At 44.7% G+C, this 10287-nt stretch overlaps 1 protein-coding gene across 5 annotated transcripts in view; it reads left to right on the top strand.

The window, feature by feature from the left end:
• Window positions 1–4298: 4298 nt before the first annotated feature.
• Window positions 4299–10287, top strand: part of INPP4B (inositol polyphosphate-4-phosphatase type II B) — a 333478-nt gene continuing 327489 nt past the window's right edge. For all 5 annotated transcript variants that reach the window (XM_074867373.1, XM_074867378.1, XM_074867376.1 and 2 more), the window contains exon 1: window positions 4299–4824. The gene's annotated coding sequence lies outside the window, so the exon portion shown is untranslated. The remainder of the gene's footprint in view (window positions 4825–10287) is intronic.

The following is a 10287-nucleotide window of genomic DNA, read 5'->3' as shown; positions in this document are numbered from 1 at the left end:
GATACTATCTCCTCAGTCGTGTTCTCCAGCGGTTCTGTACTGTTTTTCCTCATTGTCTTTTGATGAAAAGTCTGTGATCATTTCAGATAACTGAGGAAGTGTTTTCCTTTGACTTTGCTTTCTCCGGTATTTGGTAGCATGATATTTGTCTCAATTTCAGTTTCACCTCCATTAAATTAGTTATACAGCTCTTCCTCTGGTGGGTGTTGATCCTGTAGGTTGTTTTATGTTGGCAGTGGCCTGTACAGGCCTCACCGGAGCCACTGGCACCATCGATTGCCCATGCAGAACTGCTTGTAAAGTCAAGACCTTGATTTATTCAGTAACTCACAGTTTTCAGTTCCCTTGCAGAACCTAGTTCACCATCTCCTTGCTTCTCTTGCAATTATTCTGTAGCTGCATTATAATATGTATATTGGGTGTAAATCATGGTTAGATTATCAGGGTACCTTTTTGCACACATTCATCATCAGTGTAAGTAACAAGGTGTGAGGCGCTGAGAGCCAAGATGTAGTTCACGGTCACTGATTCTGTTTAAGAGCCTGACATAGTTCACAGATTTCAATTTTGTGCCATAATCTACAGTGACACTGTTACGCAGGAAGCTATGTCAGTCAAGTTTAGTCCTGCTTAGGATGTGTTTTGCTGATTCTCATTTGGTGCTTTAGGTTTTGGTTCAGTGCCAGAAGCATTCTTTGGTTTCAGACAGGGTTGGTGGTTCCTCCATAAAGAGAACAGTGGCTTTAAGGGGTGGGAGTGATCAGCCACCGGTAGGGGAACGGTTTATGCTTTCATTAGGATTTAATTTTTGATTCCCTAGTTCTTTGCAGTTATAAAGCACGCACAAATTCAATATTCTTTGCTGTGTTGTGGTTAGTATGAAGAAGCAATACAATTATGCTGTGCAGTCATTCATACTGTCTGGAGAACAAGCAGCCTTGGATTTTTACCCTAGTTGTGTCTTCAAAGATGTTTCAGTGCTCAGGAATGCAGAATGCTTTAGATCCCCTTCAGTACCCCTTTGATACTGAGCCTAAATTTAACTACTCCAGCTGACATGGCCCTGCTTGCTAACAAGGTTAGCATGACAGACCCAACGGCATTTGCTGTACATTAACTCCTTTCCCTCGGTAAACTGTTAGACAGAACGCCGATCAAAGAGAACCCAGAAAGGGCTTCCAGAAAACAAACCATTTCTATCCATTGAAATGCACTCTGAGCAAAGGTCTATAACAAAGATGTGCATTTCCTCTTACTTGGGCCTTTGCCTTTCCTTGAAAATTTAGTAAATTCCTATCAATCCTGTTATTTTTCCTGTGCACTGGGAGACTCAGATTGCTTGCTAGAGCTTCTCCACCAGGGAGGCTCTACTCCAGCTGCTGACAGGCCATTAAATCCTGCTTCTTTTTCTCATCCTGAAGTTCTTTAATGATTTAGTGTTCTCTTTGATCCCAGGCCTTGGCCTGGAAATAGCAAACCTTGCTAGCCAGATTGGATCTGGCTAGCAGAGCAGGGATATTCTCCAATAGCTCCATGTGCTGTTCCCTTGGGAAGTCTTAAGTCTGTCACAGTTTAATTTCTTGCTTGCTCCCTCCCTCACCTCCTTATCCTCACCTTTTTCACTAAGACACTCTTGATTTGACAGTCAAACAGAATACTATCAGAGCAGGAAGCTTAGATATACTTAATATTTATAAGGTGGAATGTAGGACGTCATACATAGGAGTTGGGGAGATAGCAGAAAGGGAGATTTTAAAGAAAGAAGCACATTGATTTGGAAAATGTTGGGAAATACCAGAAGTAAGTAATAGGAAAAATCTGCCCCAGTAGGCATTTCATTTTAATTTTTCTCCTGCTACTACAGTTGTCTGTTAAAGGCTGGGCTTCAGATGCTACTTTCCATATAGCAGAATGAGCTGAATTATACAGCCAAGTACTTTGTCAGGTTGGTGTCTCATCTTCTAATGGCTCAAGTCTGCTTTGCTATTTTGAAAATGCTTTTATAGCTTGTCTGAAGCTTTCTGATACATTTATTATGAAGCACAGGTATATGTAGGCTAAAATTTTCAAGCTTGAGTGGATGCAGTTAGGCACCCTAAATCCATATCTAGGCACTTAAGGAAATGTGATTTTCAGAGGTAGGGAGCATTGAAACACATCTGAAATAATTTTGAGCTCAGTACTTTTGAACATCAGATGACATTTTTTATGCTTAAGTTTAATTTCAAGCTCTGAAAATTTTGAGTGTATGTTGAGAGTTTTAGACTATATATCCATTTTAAAACATTTCAGAGGGGGATAAAGCTCTGATTATCTTATCTCTTTTTTTTTTTTTTTTTCCCCATATTGACATATGGCAGGTTTCTGAACAGCCATCTTCCAGTAACATCTTGCACCTTAACACAAGAGCAATCTAAAAAGCAGCCTTTTTCCTTCCTGTGGTCTGCAGTACAACCGGCTGTACAACAAAGCCTTGCCCAAGAAAAAAGTGTACTTTAAGACTGCACTTTTGATAACTGCTCCTCATATGTTCAGTGCTGTATGTATTTAAGGTTTCATTACTGAAATAAGTAAGCAGGTGCTCTCATAGCAATTCCTTCCAAATGTAACAGGACATCAATTTTACAGACTTTGTCCTCAGTTCTGAACACATCTAAGAGCTTGGGATTGCTTTCGTTTGAAAAGTAACTGCAGACTAAACCTGAGTAGTAGTCAGTTCTAAAGGGAGCACAGTGACAGAAACACCCTATGCTACTGAATTACATTGAGCTGAGTTTTGTGAGTTCCCTGTTCACAACCTGGATTTTCACTGGTGGCACTCTGAGTCTGCTGGTACCGATTCCTATGTTGGCAGGATCATTTCTGCTATCTATTATGCTATGGAACATTAAAAATTGAACAAGAAGGAAGATTATGAAGAAATTCCTGTTGTGAGAAGCATAATATTGTTCATGAGAGATACTCGAGAGACTCATCTCTGAATTTAAAAGGCAGTTTCACTTCGTTACAATGGTTTGTTCAATATGAGCCTGATTCTGCAAACATTTATGCATGAGCAGCTTTACGTAAATGGGTAGTTCCATCAAGCTAGGCTTTTGCGTATTACTTCTTATGTTTAAGTGTTTGGACAAGGCCAGATCTCTCTGTCTTGTGCCTTCTCAGGGTTTTCCTTTCAATTTTTCATAATTTACAAGGCAAGTATTTGGTTAGTTTCCCTGTGCTCTCAGCTTTGCCTCTCTGTACAACTTTGTTTTGACTTCAAGCTCTTGAAGCTAAATCAATCTTGCTTTGCAGAGATCGTTGTCAGGCTTTGTCCTGGTACCCTGTAGATGACTGCGGCTACTATAACATAGGAAACACTAAAATCCCTGTAACAAATGCTGTTGAGTAGGGTAAAGTAGCTATCTAATCTGTATTAACTTCAGTCGTTTTGTGCATGATGGTGTAGGAGTTGCTTACGCAGCTCAAATCCCAGTCGGTGTCCTGCTGTAATGCACAAGTAGCCTCAATGGGATTAACTGAAGTTTGAAATACCGGATTTATCTAACTACGAGAGAAATAAAAAACTGGATTATATGAAGATTATTATCGAGTGAGCCAGATGCATTAGAAATTACTTTTCTTAATTCCTCTGTTGCCTTACACACTAAACCAGTTTTCAGACAACGTCCCAAACCTGCAGCGTTTACTAGCTGACCTCCGTGTGGGCCGAAGGGGTCCGCTGGGCCATCGGGGCCTCCCGAGGCGACTATCGTGAGGAAATCAGGTTGACCGGGCAAAGCCCAGCCCGGCTTCGACGCCAAGCCATTTATTTCCAAGGAGTAAAGCACAAAAAGTACCCCCCGCACCTTGCCTCGGCGCGGCCCGTCCCCCCGGCGAGGCCGGTGCCGCTCCCCCGGGGCTGAAGGAGGGAGCTGGGGCTCCCTGCGGGTCAAAGCCCGGCTTTATGGAGGTCGTTAGCATCCCGGGAGCGGCGGCGAGGGGCAGCTCTCATCGCCCACCCCCCAAACTTTGGAAGCTCAAAGGAAGCTCGGAGAAGCCGGTCGCTTGCCTCCGAGCGAGCCCCTGCGCCCAGCTCTGGGAAGGGGACGTGACGCTTCCCCACGGACACACTGCGTTGCCCTGAGGGACCGTGCCCAAGGCTTTCCAGCCCGGGGAGGGGGTGCCGGGCGGGAGCTGGCGCCGGTCCTCCCGGGAGAGACACCCCCTCGCCTCCTCCGAGCGTCCCCCGGGTCGGGCGCGCTCCCGCCACCGCCTCTCAGCCCCCGGCAGTCGGCAGAGGCGGCGGCGGAGGCCGGGCTCCCTCTGGGCGGCGGGAGGTGAATGGCAAGCGGCGGCTTCTCCCTCCCACACCCCAGTGTCGGTCTCGCCTCCTCCAGCAGCAGCAGTAGCGGGTCACCTCTGCGCGGCTGAGCTGAGCCGAGCTGAGCCGCGCTGCCCGCCGGCCGCAGGGCTGCCAGGGAGGGGGACGCAGCTCCCGGCTCCCCTCGGCAACACGGGCTCAGGGGCGCTACCTGCGGGGCCGCCGCCGGGCCGGGCTGCGGTGACATTGGGAGGAGACTCGCCCGAGGGCGGCGGCGGCAGCGCCGGGGGAGCGGGAGCGCCTGTGCCCGCGGCCAAGCGCCAGCCGCCACTCGCCCTCCTCGGGCTGGGCTGGGCTCCGGCTGCCCGGGGCGTTCAACCCTCCGCTTCCTCTCGCCGTCGCGCTGCTGGAGACTCCGGACTATAAATAGCAGCTCGCCAGAAGCCCAGCGACACGGGCACGCACCGGGGGAAAGTGCCGCGCCGGTTGCCCCGCCGGGCGGTCGCCCCGTCGCCAGCCAGGTAACCGCTGCTCGGGGCGCCGGGGGCTCGTTCCGCGGGCGAGGGGTTTGTTTCCTTGTTTCCCCGCTGGCTCCGGCGCGTCAGGAGAGATGAAAAGCCGGGAATCGGTTCCACCAAAGTCCCTCCCTTTTATTCCCTTATCAAGTTTCTTAAGGTTACAGCCCGCTCTCGTCGGGAGCCGCCGCAGCCCGGCGGGCGACGATCGGGGCCGGGGGTGCGCTGAGGGCGGCAGCCGCTCTCCGTCCTTCGGGGCGCGCGCCGCGCTCCTCTCAGGGCCGGGGCTGAGGGAAGGGAGGCGGCCCGGCCGCCCCAGGGACCCCCGCCCGCCGCTCTCCGGGGATCCCCGGGGGACGTGGGCTGCCGGGGCAACTTCCAGCCAAGACCCGCTGGGGATTTTTCCTACTTTCTCCGGGCGGCGGCTGCCGCGGAGCCTGGGTTGCCGCCTTGGCCGCGACGCGGTGCCTGGCCGCCCCCCCCGCCCCGCCCCGCAGCTGCAGCCGTGGCTCCTCCGAAGGGGCGTTTGCGGGGGGGGTGGTGGTGGTGGGTGTGCTTGGGGAGCTGGTTTGCAGCGGTTTTCTGTCGTGTTTGAAAGTTGGGGGGACTTGGCTAACGAGGCGGGTAGCCGCTGAGGGGTTAAGGGAGCGATAGGACCCCCATCTTGCACATAACGGCGTCTGCTGAAACGTGATGGAAACAACAAGAAAGGTATAACGCATAAGTTGAGCAGAGTTGTAACTTGAAATTGTATCAGCCAGGAAAGGGGGGGATGGGGGATGATATTTAATTTCTGAACTGTGGTCAAGTGGAGCTCTGTTTTCTGTTCCCCAAAATGACATACAGATTTTGAAGCCCGGATGGCAGAGCCTGTGCTATCTTGCTTGCCTGGTCCCCCAAAGCTAACCCGGTGCCTCATCTGAAATAAAGATAGTAGGACGAAGTCTTTGTGGAGCTGTGTTTTCATCTGATGCGTAATTATGTTTCCATTTGTCTTCCTCGCCAGAAGAAATTTACTTGTTTATTTACCCATTAATGATGTGTTAAAATAGATACACTAAAATCAGACCATATATATGCCATTTAAATCTGGCTTTGAATCTCAAAAACGAGACTAATTTTCAGTCTTCACTGGTTTACAGGCACCCTCTATCTATATTTAAAGGATGTCTACATAACAAGAATGATGGGGGAAAATGTCTGTTTCTCAGTCTGTATTAAAGCAAGAGTTTATGTAAATAATTGGTTACTAACAAAACTTCTTATATTTGGATAAGTATTTGCAGGTGTGATAGCAGTCTTTAAAAAGGTGGTGTTCCAGTCATTTGATTTTTTTAAAATGTTATTTTTATTTTACTTGATTAAATTTGAAGTAGCTTTGAAGCCCTGTGGTATCTTAGGTTTTTTTTTTGTCCTCTGGACTTGTATATTGAATCAGGTTTGTGCATGTAAGTCCTCATTACTGTAACTACCCATGCAGGACTGAATGCTGTTTACTTCATGCATTCTGATAATTTCACTAAAATTAAGATACGAGTCACAAGATTAATATGAGCAGAAATTAGTCCTGTGAGATTTTAACAGCCTGGATGGCATTAGTGGGAGCATGTGGCAGTGTTACTACTTCAGAGCCCGGTTTATGCTTTTTTTCCTCCGTTTTCTGGCAGAGTTTCAACAGTGCTCAAGATAAGATTAAATCTTTCTTTAAAGTAAAGCTTTTCTTTTACTGGCTCTCTTGGACTAGCTAAAGCTTCAAGTTCCAGTTCTCCATGGGTTCCTCAAACCTTGCAAGTGCTGCTGATCTCTCTTTCGCTCTGGTTTCTCTGGAGAGACTTCCGTGAGGCTGCCTTAGTTCTTTTTGATCAAAGAATTCTGTCTTCCTCAGGCTAAGGTGTATCAGTTTGAGCAGGTGTATCCAGGTGCCTCCCACAGATCCTCCTTTGAGACTGTCTCCTTAGCCTTCTGATCTGACCTGAAGATTTCACAACATTAGCTGAAGGTTTTGTGACTCCAAATGCATGATTACTACTGTGCTTCGTACCTGGAAGTCTACTGTACTGCAAGAAAACAAAAAAAATTCTGAAAAACCCCAACAAAAAAAACAGGAGTAGAAGATCTGCCTGGAGCATTGAAGTCAGCCTGTGGAGGACAGCGCTGCTGGTTGACAGTAAAGACTGGAGGCTGTGAGAGAGGCTGCAGGTGAAGTAGTTGTTCGAATAGGCCCAGGCCTAAATTCATTATGAATTTTGGGCAACGGTAGTGGGATTGATATGTCTGCTGAATTATTTACCTTGTTACAGGTATATATTTTTAGCATATGACTTCTGCAGAGAAATATGAAATCAATACTTTTTGGATTTATGTGACAGATTTACAGGAGAAAGTAAGATAGTTTGCTAAGAGAGACAAACTGAAAGGCAGACAGTTACTCCCAACACTAATGTTTCTTCAAAATTTATGATAACTTGAACTAGCATTCTTAAGCACTTGGGCAGTTAGCTACGTTTTTCTCCCGAATTTATATTTTCATAACCTTTCCTGTATGCTAAATGCTCTGACCAATGGAAATTTTTAGGAAGGACTAGTTTTATTAAATCTTCTGTATTACATGGATATTTTATTGTTACTGTTGATGAATGGTGAATGGTATTTATCACACTTTTGAGGAAGGATTTCTTCTTCCAAAGTAATTTGGACTGATATCAGTCAAATTCTATGAAACATTTTTCCTTGGCTTTTTAAAATATGGAAATCTAACTTCACGTGTCAAACACGGAGTGGATGGAAGGCTGAAATGTTATTTAGGGAGAGTTGGTAGTCCTGGCCTCACCAAGCCATAGGTCTTGCCTACTGCTTACCCTGGGTTTAGGAGCCCTCCCCACACTTCCTGATTTCACCTACAAACGTGTCAGTCTTGCTACAATTTTGTCCCAGATTCTCCATCTCATCCTTTAGGAACAGTCACAGTTGATTTTGCTTTTGCAGCCCTTAAGAAATTTTTTTTTTTTTTTTAAAGGAATGCCTAATTCTTCCTTAACTCTGCCAGATAAGGATCTGGTCAGTTAGCTTATCAGGCTCGTGGATAGTTGATCTGTTACAGAAAACCTGAGACGAACCTTGAAAGGCTGGCTGGATTGTGCAAGGTTTGAGTGCGGGACTTCAGCTCACAGATGTCTTCACCGTGATAGAGGATTTTAATGAGAAAGACTTACTCCTCTTGATACAAAATCCACACTGGCAATTCTAAGAAAGTGTTGAGGATTGTGAATTTCAGTTTCCTGCTGTTTGGAAGACTACCTTAACTGCTTGGCAGTTGAATATTATGAAGAGAAAAACTCTAAACTAATGATGGATGATTCTCTAGTATATTTTCACCATAATCTGCAAAGGTAGATTCAGTTAATTTGTCCAGGTCAGTAGCAGATCATTTCAGGGAAGAGGTTTTTTCCCATTTCTTCTGTCATGATAAGTAAAATAAAGATGGACAGGATCTCGGACAATGAATCACATTTATACAATGCATTCTACTATGAAAATTACTGTTGGGGGACAGGATACGTTGTCTGTCTTCCAAGTGTTGTATACCTTTTTGACAAGGTATACTGAAAAGTGAAGTGGGCATCTTACACTGTACATGGTACTTCTATTATTTTGTCTTTTAAGAGGGAGTAAGTGAATAGAACAAATTGTATATGCTTACTCTAGTGTATACAAACTCAAGTTTGAAATGGTAGTTTGCTTCCATGTTTCAGCAGTGGACTCAGAATCTTTAGTGGGACTGTTTAAAAATGTAGAATTATTTCTGCTTCTAAGGTGTCTTTGGTCCAAGTTCTATCAAACTTACCACCCCTCTGAATCCAGAAGAGGCTGGGCAGGACAGTTCTGTTTATAGTAGTTTCAACTCTGTAGCTGCACAGGAGGTTTTATTCTGAGTTCCATAGGTGTGGATGCCAATAGGCTTTTTGCCTCAGCCTGAAAAACTAAGCCTCCTCCTCCAGTTTGTCAGGGAATTTGCCCCATAGATTCCTTTAGATTGCTTTTAATGTTGAAGAAGGCTCTATTTAATGAAAATATGGAAGACAGCACAAGCTAAAGGTGCTTACTTGACAGTACTGTGTCGAAGCTGTTAAATGTGATGCTGTTTATCAAGCTCATTTCTTTGGCAGGCTGAGTTTGTGCTCTGTCACTATGTGCCACGGCATTAAAAATCAAATCCACCTGGTATTTTTTTTCTTGGTGGATGTTTTTTGTGTTGTTGTGTATCTTGTTTCTATGAAATTTCACCCGATGCTGTGACCTCAGTGAAAGTTTATCCTGAGTATAGTAGTAAAGTCAATCTGGGTTAAGTTTGGGGACCTTTTTCTGTTAAACTTACCATATATGCATAATTAGACCACTTTCATTTGTGTCAATTTCTTTAATTCTGTTAGCTGTACACTTGTCAATAGGAGTTTCTTGCCTGCTGCAAAAACGCTAATTTGGCAAATAGAATGAAATCTCTTAATATGAGGCACTAAAAAGACTCAGTTTTTTATTGTAATTGTAAGAGGTGGACATGTAATGGACAATTAAGAGGGAGAAAGTCTTATGGGAAATAAGTTTTTACTGTATTTTGACAGTTTTTCATGTACCATCAGGTTTTTCTATTGTTTATAAACTAGGATCTTGGCATATTACAGCAAAGTTAGTAAGATGCACTGAACCTAGGGTGCATATTTCTGTTACGAAAATGACTCAAAAACATGAAAATGGGTATAAGAGTCTAGGCACTAAATGGGACTTGGTATCTTGTGTATTTACTGCTGTGCAAATGGAGCATTAAGCAGAACGCATCAACACTTCGGTATTGTACAGTGTTTCCATTACAGCAGTAACATTGCCGCTCTGCCTGGATTTTGTTTACTTTGTGTATGTGTAAATGGCTAAAGAAAACAGGTATCGGTAGAACTGAGTTTTATAGGATGAAATTACTTTCTCTGCCATAGTGACATAATTTTGAGATAAATCTCTTTAATGTGTTATTCCAGTTTATACTCTAAATGAGAACAGAATTTGGTACGCAGAGTAGGAGATACTGCATTTGACGTTCAGAGTAACGTCAGTCTGCTATATTTATAGTTTTAAAAATGTACTTTCAATTGATGAGAAGAGCTTTAATTTTTCATATTAATAATCTGAAAGTTGGAGTGTGTATGAAAAGTGCCTTTTCGCTTTAGCCAAGTAAGTGTGTGGGTTGTTTCCCCCCCCCGCCAAGAGACATCTATAGAGCTACACTATATCTAGAATTTCTGTGTTATTGTCTGTTATGACACACAGTTCATGTGGCTTTTGTAAGACGGCCACGTGGAGTAGCCTCTCAGCGTTAGCTGGAATTGATAAAGATGACAATGTTGGCTCTGTGGGGCAAGTTGATCGTGAGGCAAACTTTCTGCAGACCCACACAACAGCTCTTTCCGCTGGAGCAGTGTG

Source organism: Strix uralensis, chromosome 4 (genome assembly GCF_047716275.1).
Source record: "Strix uralensis isolate ZFMK-TIS-50842 chromosome 4, bStrUra1, whole genome shotgun sequence".
Taxonomy (NCBI): Eukaryota; Metazoa; Chordata; class Aves; order Strigiformes; family Strigidae; genus Strix; species Strix uralensis.
This window is presented reverse-complemented; position numbering and strand designations above follow the sequence as displayed.